We start from the raw sequence: 10933 nt of genomic DNA, 5'->3' as shown, positions 1-10933 counted from the left end.
AATACAAATTAAAACCAAAACCATCCACAGAAAAATTAAAAAATAAAAATAAAAATCTCACCTTATTTTAAACATCTATGGACTGTCCAGAGAAATGTGAATTACATCTGATTGGAAACCTGTGTAAAAATTAAAATGAATATTTTTATTGCTCTGAACATTTTACAAGCTACAGAAAACATCAGAAAAAACACATCACACCTCTTTCACACTGCTGTTGTTAGTATAAATTAAACTTTTAATGATCAAATTGGTATTGCCACCACTCTACAGTCAAAAATTATATGAAAAAATATTTTATAACTGTTTTCTCTGCAACTACAATCTCTTATTTTGGAAGTATTCACATCCGCTATGGCACTCCAAATAATATCTGAGAAAGGCCTGTGTCTACAACTTGATGAGTCCGCATTTACAAGGCTAATGAAACTGACACCATGGAAGCCACCAAGTTGAGAACCTCTTCAGTAGGCTTTCTGGCCATACCTAATATCTAAGTAAGTAGATTCTTGGTCAGGGGGGTGCCCAAATCCCAGTATTGTAATGGAGCTTCAGGTCTCATAATAGATGACCAAATAGGCAGCACTTACAGCAGAGGTGGCCAACTCCAGGCCTTGAGGGCCGGTGTCCTGCAGGTTTTAGATATCACCCTGGGTCAACACCCCTGAATCACATAATTAGTTTGTTACCAAGCCTCTGGAGAACTTCAGGACATGTTGAGGAGGTCATTTAGCCATTTGAATCAGCTGTATTGGATCATCTAAAACCTGCAGGACACTGGCCCTCGAGGCCTGGAGTTGCCCACCCCTGCCTTACAGACTTTTATGGTAGAGCAGCTAGATCTGAGCAACTATGAGACCCATACGGCATTTTAAAGAAAAAAGTCTTTGGTTTAATAAGAAATAAAACTCCACTCTTTGCACATAACTCCAAACAATATGTTTGGCACAGTAGCAGGCACAGATCATCGACCTACTAATTTGATTCCAGCTTCGCCGTTGCTGCTGGAGAAGTGGGCGGCTGCCCGAGCTGTCATTGCCCTGTTGCTGCACCTGTGGCTGGGGGTGCCGACGGTCCAGGCCGATTCCCTCTCTCAGTCACGCGGGGTGGGCTTAGGTTTGGCCAGGTGGCTCCCTGGCCTCAGTCGGCCAATCGGGGTATGTGGCATGGCCTGCGGTGCCAATGACTTGCTGAGCAGTAGCCAAAACTGAAGAATTGAGATGCAAACCAGGAACAGAGAACATCTGCCTTCAAATTATAACTGATGCTTTACTGCAAGCAAAAGGTCCAACTTTTACAGTTTCTGTTTCAGGTTTGTGTTCCACTGTCCACAATTTCACCACTTCTCACAGTTCTATATACTTCTCTCTAATCAATTTCACATCAGTCTCCTCCAATTCATCTTGTCTGGTTCTGGGGAACAGCTGGTTTATTCTCCTGCCTTCTATCTCTCTGATGTACCACATTCTTCATTGCACCTTTCTGCAGCCCCGATAGTTAGCTAACCTCCTTTCGTGCTACCTTGACTTTGGCCTCTAGTCTCCTAGGGTACTGCTCGTGTGGCTTTTCAACTTGTAGCCAAGCATCTCACTGATCACTGCTGCCGTAGTGTTAGCTGGTTAGTCTCGGTAATGATACCGTACTTTGGTACCGTAGGTACTGTCCATAGTGCTGCATTCACATCATCTAGTAGATCTTCTGAGGGTAATTCACATAATCTTTCAGTCCAGCTTTGTCCACCCACTGGTAGGACTTCTGGATGTCAGCCACTTCCTCTATCTGCTGGTAGCACATACCGTGCAGGGGCCTATCCTTCCACGATGGTTCCTCCTCTTAGTCTTCTTTCTTGGGTTTCTGCTTCCTGAGATATTCACTGAGCATGCAGTGGGTTGGGGGCATCTTCCTGATGTATTCGTGGGTGTTTGTTGTCTAACACTGGACTGTGGTACTGACACTCACCAGTCCCCGGCCTCCTTCCTTACGCTTAGCATACAGCCTCAGGGTGCTGGACTTTGTGTGAAACCCTCCAGCTTGATGTCAGTGGCTTCTATTTCCTCCTTTGGCCATCTTATTATTCCAGCAATGTAACTGATCACAGGCAGGGTGTAGGTGTTAGCCCGGATCTGTTCTTACCATTCAGCTTACTCCTCAGGACTTGCCTGACCCTCTGCAGGTACTTCGTGGTTGCAGCTTTGCTAGCGGCCTCTTCGTGGTTTCATTTGCCTGTGGGATCCCAAGGTACTGACCTCAAATTATGACCACCTTGTAAAAGAAGTCACAGAAGCACTAAATCGATGGTCAAATCTGCCTATATCTATGATAGGTCTGATAGATATACTAAAAAAATGACAAAGTTTTTTATATTATTTCCAAACACCTCTGCTGCCAACTCTATTCTCTGACAGTTTAAACAAACTATTTAACCAAATTTATTTGAAGTAATAGGAGGGCAAGGCTCTGTCTAAAGCTACTTTACTTGACCTATGAAATAGGACGACTCCAACTCCCCAGTCTCAGATGGTATTACATGACTGCCCAACTAACATCAGCTTCCACCGTTAACAAAAATAGAGGTGGTATGCGTTGGGAATATAAAAGGGAAAGGCTTTCTCTCTATGCATTATAACTTATTGACGCTTTCGTCCTCAGACTCAGCAGCGGATAAGTTAGATGCATGGAGAAGGGATATCCAAGAAAACAAATGTTTTTAAACATTGTTTTGTTTTGTTTAAAAACACAAAAACAAACAATAAAAACATGCTTTAAACTTGTGCAATTTAAAGCACTCATACGTACAGTATAACACCCGTCAGGCTCTATCATATGTCCAATCACATTCCAGACATTTGTACCAAACGTTTAGTTGAAGAAGGAACTTTTTTTCTGCTCTTGCTCTTGACGAAGGCCAGATGGTGACGAAGGCCTCTCCTCCCTGCTTAGCCTCATGTCCTTGTCTAGTCTCGTGTTTTTTGTATTACTTTTCCCTGGAACACTCTCACAGTCTGTTCTCTAAAACCTAAAAGAGGAATTATGGATTTGATCAACTGGTCCCTGAATGCAATTGACACCCTTTTCTTAACGAGAAGTCTGGGCTCGGGTGAGCCTGAGTGCAGAAGATATCGACCTATTAGGAACCATGATAACAGGGTTCTTGCTGATCAGAGCTGGCTTGGCCCTGACTTATCGAAGAATTAAGAAAGCGGAACCAGCTGTTCAAACCCCCACAAGGCTGCCCGCTGGGATTGAAACGATGGGACGACGCGTGAGTTTCTCAAAATGGGCTCATTGAGTGCAGCACGGATAAGATCTTGGAGAAGCTCGCGGCTCTCCAACGGGAGATTGAGAGACCAGTGTCAGACTGTTAGAAGAGCTTTGAAAATCATATGAGTTGTTCGCACTAAAGTAAAAACCACCATCACTTCATGCGGATACCCCTTCGGCACCAGCTGCGGTCTCAAGGCTGAAGCTGAACAAAAACACCCTGATAACGACTGTGTTTAGACTGTTCTTCCCATTCTATTCAAGGCCACCTGGGTTGGCTGGAAGACTGTTTACTTAGCCTGGCAGGGCGAAGGACACTGTCTCAGCTGAACTCTGGACACATACACACACGCACACAGACATTTATACACATGCAGATGTACACTCATCCCCCCTCCCCCTCCAAACACCTTCGACGCTTATTCCCTTCCGATGCTGACGGTGGATCAAGGACCAGCACATAGGCTGCAGGCCCGGATGTACTGTCTACATTGGCCGTCTCTCACCCTTTACCCACCCCTGTTGCTTGTCATGTGTTTCTTTGGTGTATTAAGAGTTTTTTCATATGCTATGTGTAGAGGTGTTTTTTTTTCTGTTCTCAAACTGATCTCCCTATTGGAGCTCAGTCTGGGGGGAGTTATTTTTTTCTCCTTATCTTTCCTCATGTGGTGCATTTTCCATTGTTATACCTCTCTGACCTGTCTTCCTCATGTGATGTTTTTGTGTAATGTATGGTTGGAGGGTAAGATTACGCCGCCATTGCGTGCAATAGGTCAGCAGCCTTAACATGAAATTTCCCACTTGTGGGACTAATAAAGGTATATCTTATCTTATCTCTTCACCATTGTCTATGGCAGGGGTCAGCAACCTTTAAGACCCAAAGAGCCATTTGGAGCCGGTTTCCATGCAAAAGAAAACACTGGGAGCCGCAAATACTTTTTGACATCTAAAATGAAGATAACACTGTATATATTGTTCTTTACCTTTATGCTTTGTGTGAACAACTAAAGTGTGTTGCTTATGAAATCCATGAAGTGCTACAGAGAAAATTACATTTTATTCATGTAATTAACACATTTTGAACTCTTAAAGAAATATAACAAAAGGAAAGACACCCAGCTGAACTAAAATGATCCATGTAGCAAACAAAAACTGTTGTGAGCCGCCACCCTTATATCGCCTTTGGGCTTTTGGAGCCTTGACCTGACTTTAAAAAAAAAAATAAATAAATAATAATAATAATAATAATAATAATAATAGGAAAAAAAGCACTATGCTGCTGAAAAATGCAAAATAGATATTTGCAAAATTCTGCCTAAATATATATTTTACCAGGTTAATGTGTGTGGCAGGGTGGTCTGCAGCGCCGCTGCAGGGGAGGCGGACGCACCTGAGCGGCACCCGCAATCGTGGCTCACCGTTTAACGTCTGTGCTATCTGTGCTGTTGTTGGTATATGTCGGGCTGTGAGCTGAAAAGCTACAGCCGGCTGTGTGCGTACAGCAACCGTGTGTGAAAAGTGGTCAATAAAGAGATGCTGAAAAGCATGTTCATGCAAACATCGTCAGGTCTGCCGTGGTATGTTTACAATGGGACTTCTGCTCCTGAACCTCTGCACACAGCGTCTGCAAATCGGGGCTGTATGAAGTCACTTTCATCTTCACGCAGGACTGTAAGCTGTCATCTGTGAGGCGTGAGCGGTGTTTGTTTTTAACATAGTTCACGGAGGAGAACAGCTGCCGACATAATGTGGATCCAAAGATCCATAACTGGCCTACCTGGGGTTGAAAGTCTCTATAAATGCCGGTGTACCCCGTTTCAGCGGGTACACCGGCTTCCGCGAGTGTGACGCTTATTTTGAGCGATGAAAAAATAACAAAATATTATTTTATTTTTATATTTCAATGTCACAATAATCTTCCAATTTAGAAGTACATAATAAAAAAAACCTAACATAAATAAAATACACTTCAGCTAAATACTTCAAATTTATTTTCCCAAACCACGCGGAGCCGCACTATAAGGACTAAAGAGCCGCAGGTTGCCGACCCCTGGTCTATGGGAATGTTCTGAAGTTCATGAATTGTAGAAAGATCTTGCCAAGTGTTTGTCTGAAATGTTTAATGTAAAAATCCCCTTAATGGTTAAACTCTGGGTACTTGGTAACAACTAAAAAAAGCTGACTAAATTACTGGACTATGGACTACTTCAAGCCAGAAGTAGCCTGGCTACTGACTACTTCAGCCCATGTTGGAGGAGTATGGATGCACACTCCATGGGACTCTAGAAGTAGGAAACTGCAGAATCTGTAGGCCTGGAAAGACGAACATACATTGCCAAGGGCAAACGACGGGACTTTGTGAATATCCATTTTTTAAAATAATAGTTTGACTACTATTGTTCCAGATAAACACATCCAGACCCTTTTCAGTGCTACTGCTATTTGTAGATTGGTCTATGGAAATCTTGTTCTGTCCCTATCCCTGTGTGAATGGTGGACAACTTCCTAGTGCACATCCCACTGAATGTTGAGAAAAAAAAATATGACTGGCTGGACTCCTCAACTCATGTGCTGCTTATTAGCTTGGAATATGATGAGTCTTCAATTGTAAACTGGTGGGTCACAGCCAGTAACCATCTATTGTCATCTGTCTTGATGATACATCCAAAACTCAGGTCAGTTTAAAACAGAAGTTCTTTTCTTTGGGAAAATGTTGGATCTTTGTTAATAACGCAGGGGCAAGTGGCCAGAATGGACCTTCAACTGAGCAAACAATAGGGGATCTGTGCTGGAAGAGATCCAGAGGTGCACACGATTATCTTTGAAGCAAATACTTAAAATTCAAAAAAAATCACATACGGTTTTTGATTTTTTTTATTGGGCTAGTTTGTGGAACGTATTCCACTTAAGCTAATTTAGGTTACCTGATGTACTTCGGTTTTGTTTACTTACCTATACACCAGTCCTGAACTCAAGACATAGATGTGCCATTTTAAAACAAAAAGAAAGAACACACTCAAAAGCTTAACACTAAAATTCTTCTTTACCTGGTGGTAAAATGTCTGCTGCCATCCAAATCTTCAAGATGTTTTTTCAGTTTTCTGTAAAAGAACAAAAATAAATAAAATATGTTAACATCATTATTATTGTCATCATCATCACTTTGAGTACTAACAGTAGCTTTGGCACCGTGTGCAAATTAGATCATGCAACAGAAGAATGAGCCCAAACACAGTAGCAAATCTACAACACAACGTTTGAAAAAGAAAACAATCCATGTGTTGCATTGGCCTAGTTAAAGTCCAGACCTTGACCAGACCTTAAGACAGCAGTGAACAAACAAATGCCTGCAAACCTCAGTGAACTGAAGAAACAAAGAAGAACAGACCAAAATTCCTTCACAACAATTTAAGAGACTGACGAAGTGGTATAGAAAACTTGAGTGTACTTAGTTTTTCCTCCCACACATTGTTACTGCATTTTTAGTTTAGTTTTTGTTGGATAAGTAGCTGTGATCTAGCCATTGCTCTCAGCGTGAGTACTTCCCTCTCACTCAGTCACAGCAGTGACTGCCAGGGTTCAGTGCTCCTCACTGGGGACATGGCTGCTTTCTCTCTTTACTTATGAGTGTGGCACTTGACAAATTATGTTGTGCTTATAAGAATCAGGATCTTTAAAAAGCAACGGCTTTATTTAAACACAAAAATCTGCACCGTTACCAGCTCATGTTCATTCAAAGACGATATGCAAAAGATCAACAGAGCCACTAAGACGACCTCCATTCTTTAAGCCTTTAACTGAGCTTTTTGGATTTTGTAATAAAACGTTATGAAACCAGATGTGATCAGTGAAGGGTGAAACTGACTGAAAAAAATCAAGAAACACTGTAAAATGGTAAATGGCCTGCATTTGTATAGCGCTTTACTTAGTCCCTAAGGACCCCAAAGCACTTTACACTACATTCAGTCATTCACCAATTGATACACACATTCACACACTGGTGACGGCAAGCTACATTGTAGCCACAGCTGCCGGACACTGGCGCCACCGGGCCCTCTGACCACCACCAGTAGACAAACATGGGGTTAGTATCTTGCCCAAGGATATTTGGTATGCAGCTAGGAGGTAGCCTGGGATCGAACCACTGACCTTCTGAATAGTGGCTGACCTGCTCTGCCCACCCCACAATGCAAAGACTTTTCAATTACAATGTAGGCCCATCCCAATGAACCGCTTACTTTTTCATAGTTTTCACTCAAATCGGAACTGTATTTTTCAGTATAAGAACATCATATTTAGTCAAAGGAGCTTGCAAAGAAAAGTGTCTGGACTTCTTTAAGTTGCTTGAAGACGTTTCACCTCTCATCCGAGAAGCTTCTTCAGTTCTAAGGTCAAATGGTGGAGAGTCCCAGATATAAACCTAGTGGGAGTATCCCCCCCACAGAGGGACAAAAGGACCCCCTGATGATCCTCTAATCGCCTGAGCCAAGGTGGAAAACTGGGCGTGGGTCCCAATCAGCCAGAGTTTCGGGTGTGTTCATTGTGAAACCTGGCCCCACCTTATCATGCGAATTCCTGAGGTCAGATGGCCCAGGATGTGAGTGGGCGTTAAGGCGTCTGGGAAGGGACTCTCCACCATTTGACCTTAGAACTGAAGAAGCTTCTCGGATGAGAGGTGAAACGTCTTCAAGCAACTTAAAGAAGTCCAGACGCTTTTCTTTGCAAGCTCCCTTGACTACTATGACCTGGATGACTGAGAACCTTCACAGACATAACATCATATTTAGTAAGATGTGACACTAACCATTGAAACCATCACCTTATCAGGACAGTATTCACTGATCAAAATCAGATGAGCAGCTTTAGACCCATGCCATGCTTCTGTTTTTGCTTTGTTTTTTAAATATAGGAATTATGGTTCAATACCCTCCCAACCCCCCCAAAAGGTGAAATAATAACAGAATTAGATTTATTTACATCACTGTATCTTCTATCTACTTTGCAAGGCCAAAGCACTGTAAGCTTTAACAGAGCAGCATGTTCTTGCAAACCAAGCCAGCTGTGACAGTCCATGCAAGTCAATGCTTGTCAAGCTGGCAATAGTGCTGGTTTGTGCAGTTCCAGTTTACCCTACAGCTACAGGATTTTACCCTTTACTTCTACTTAAGGAAGCAGTATTTTAATGTCAAGTCAATAATACAGATTATTTCACCTGTTAATTTTTGTGCTTTTCCTTAGAAGTAATTTTTAAATTGGCGTTTTATTTTACTAGTTTATACTATTGGCTTATTATTCTGGAAGAGCTATGTGTCAGAAAGATCATGGTAAAACCTTGAGGCCTCGGAGATGTGAGTCATGGGCAGCAAAAGAATCTTTTCAAGTGGCACAGATCTGGATTGCAAAATGAAACTCCAAAAATATTGTATTGGTAAAGATACATTGTTTCCATGTCCAGGAGACCACGTTCAGTTGGCCTTCATGAAGTTTGCTGCTTTGCTTCATTGCTTCAAGCTACAAGCTACCTCAACCACACGCAGTTTTAACATGTGTATAACACAAGCCAAAAATAAATGTAGGTTCCCATTAACGAAACACCTGAAGAAAAAAGGATCATGCTACCCTTCTTACTCATTTCAAACATAAATCACTTGGCTTTGTAAAGATCATCTTTTGTGCTGATTATAATTTAGCACTTATTTTCTAGTCTACCACTGCTAAGGTATAGTGCTTACTGGGTCAGTTTAAAACTCCAAAACCAATACACCTTCTTGTCTGCTGTACAAGATGCGGTTGGCATTTAAAGGGTTAACAAGTAGCAACCATTTTGTGTCCAAGACTTGCTACAAAATGGCACCCTCTTTCCTTCTGCTTGTCTATTACACAAACGCCTTTTGCTTGTGAAGGCACACAGGGAGCAGTTCCAAAGGGGACAAAGGAAAAAAAAAAAAATCTGGAATAGGAGCAGACCAAATCGTTAAAAGGCTGAAAAGAAGCCCATGGATCAGTCTGACACCGAGATGAGCTTGCTTTACTCAACTGCACATAAAATCCCAGGAAATAGACATCCAACTGTTTCAATCTGTACTCTTAATGTCAGACTTTGCTCCATGCTACTCCAAAGGTCCTCTGCTAAACTGTAAACTGATCCCACCTGACTCTGTAGAAATGCCACACTCACACTGCAGCTCTTGCCTGTCAGTACACTTGTATCTCCAAGGTCATAGGCTTAAATCCTGAGATTCATTGTAAAACGCTTCCTTGGATAACAGCTAAATGACTTCTCTGCTGGCTGCACTAGTCTCTGTAAGGTCAAATGCTTGATACTGGTGTATGTCTGAAAATAACTGGTCCGTAGGAATTGTCTGTAATATCAAAAAAAACCCAAAAACCCTCTTTCCATACTTTACCTCTAAAAAGGAGACATTCAGACTGTTTTAGTGTTCGTTTGTGGTGCTGTGGGAAGTGGGAAGTACCACGGGACCTTGGGAGGAAAGTCTTAGTCCTATTTGTTATCTCACTGCTACACATCTGACCAAATGCTGTGTAAAATTGGTATTGTTGTTGTGAGGCTCAGCACTTAATTAGATTTTAGCTTCAAATATGATTTTGATTCTCAGTAATAAGGAAACAAGAACACTGGGGTGAAGCAAGCACTGTTTTACATTCATCAAGCACACCTCCTTTACAGCTATGTACTTTCAGGCCTCTATAAAAGTCCAAACAGACTCACCACGTGTTTCAACTTTAGTCAACAAGTTCTGTCTAGAAAAAATTAAAATCAATATGTTGTTCAGTGACCTTTTGAAAGGCTATTTAATGCTTGCTTGCTTGCTGCTCTAATCTGTCAGGAATCTATCACCTGTGCCAGACTAAGGTGTCATCTTACTTAAACTAAAGCCCCTTTTGCCCCATTAGTACCTACTCTGATTGTTCAACAACTACAACAAAGGTGGACGCTGAGGCAAGAATACACCTGCTGCTCAGTCTGTGGCTTTGTTCAGACTTCCCTCGTTGCCAGGATTCAAAATTGGTGGGGGTTTCCCCCCCCCCAATCTTTACCAGTCGTCATCCCAAGTCTTTCTTTACAACTCTAGATTCTATAATCTTCTCTTATATTTGGAAGGGTAAACGACCTCGAGTAGCTAAGGTGCAACTACAGAAACCTAAGATTGAAGAGGATCTGGCACTCCCCAACTTCCGCTTATACTATTCAGTTTATTTTGAAAAGTCTCAACAGGAGCTTGAGCTTTATTGTGAAAGGTTTATGTGGAAGATAAACAAGCGGACACGCGATGGTTTTACCATCGTTGTTGCTAACGACAATGCATAAAAGCAGGCACTTGTCCATCCGTAGTGTGGTTATATTAAATATAAGAGAAAGAGAGAACTTTAAGAAATGAATATAGCCACTACAGTGACCATCAAAACGATGAAAAAATATTGCCGTAAACAGTTTATTTTGCGACACCATGAAACAAACGATAGCGTAAAATGAAACTATAGATGTTTTTATATCGTCATCCGATATATCGTTATATCGAACAGCCCTAACCCTTGCTGTAACAGATGCAGGTCTGATAATGCTAATCTAACCCACATGTTTTGGACCTGCCCTGGCAAATTTTTGGGAGGAGATTTTCTGCACTTTGAACAAGGCTTGAAACTAGCTCTC

At 41.9% G+C, this 10933-nt stretch overlaps 1 protein-coding gene across 3 annotated transcripts in view; it reads right to left on the bottom strand.

Annotated features, from left to right (window-relative positions):
- LOC120722330 (zinc finger protein 208-like) overlaps nucleotides 1-10933 on the bottom strand; it is a 48193-nt gene that overhangs the window by 12516 nt on the left and 24744 nt on the right. For all 3 annotated transcript variants that reach the window (XM_040013307.1, XM_040013306.1, XM_040013305.1), the window contains 2 exons: nucleotides 6309-6362; nucleotides 62-119 (listed from right to left, as the gene is read on the bottom strand). The gene's annotated coding sequence lies outside the window, so the exon portion shown is untranslated. The remainder of the gene's footprint in view (nucleotides 1-61; nucleotides 120-6308; nucleotides 6363-10933) is intronic.

This window comes from Simochromis diagramma, unplaced genomic scaffold (genome assembly GCF_900408965.1).
Source record: "Simochromis diagramma unplaced genomic scaffold, fSimDia1.1 OVJJ01000618.1, whole genome shotgun sequence".
NCBI classification, from domain to species: domain Eukaryota; kingdom Metazoa; phylum Chordata; class Actinopteri; order Cichliformes; family Cichlidae; genus Simochromis; species Simochromis diagramma.
This window is presented reverse-complemented; position numbering and strand designations above follow the sequence as displayed.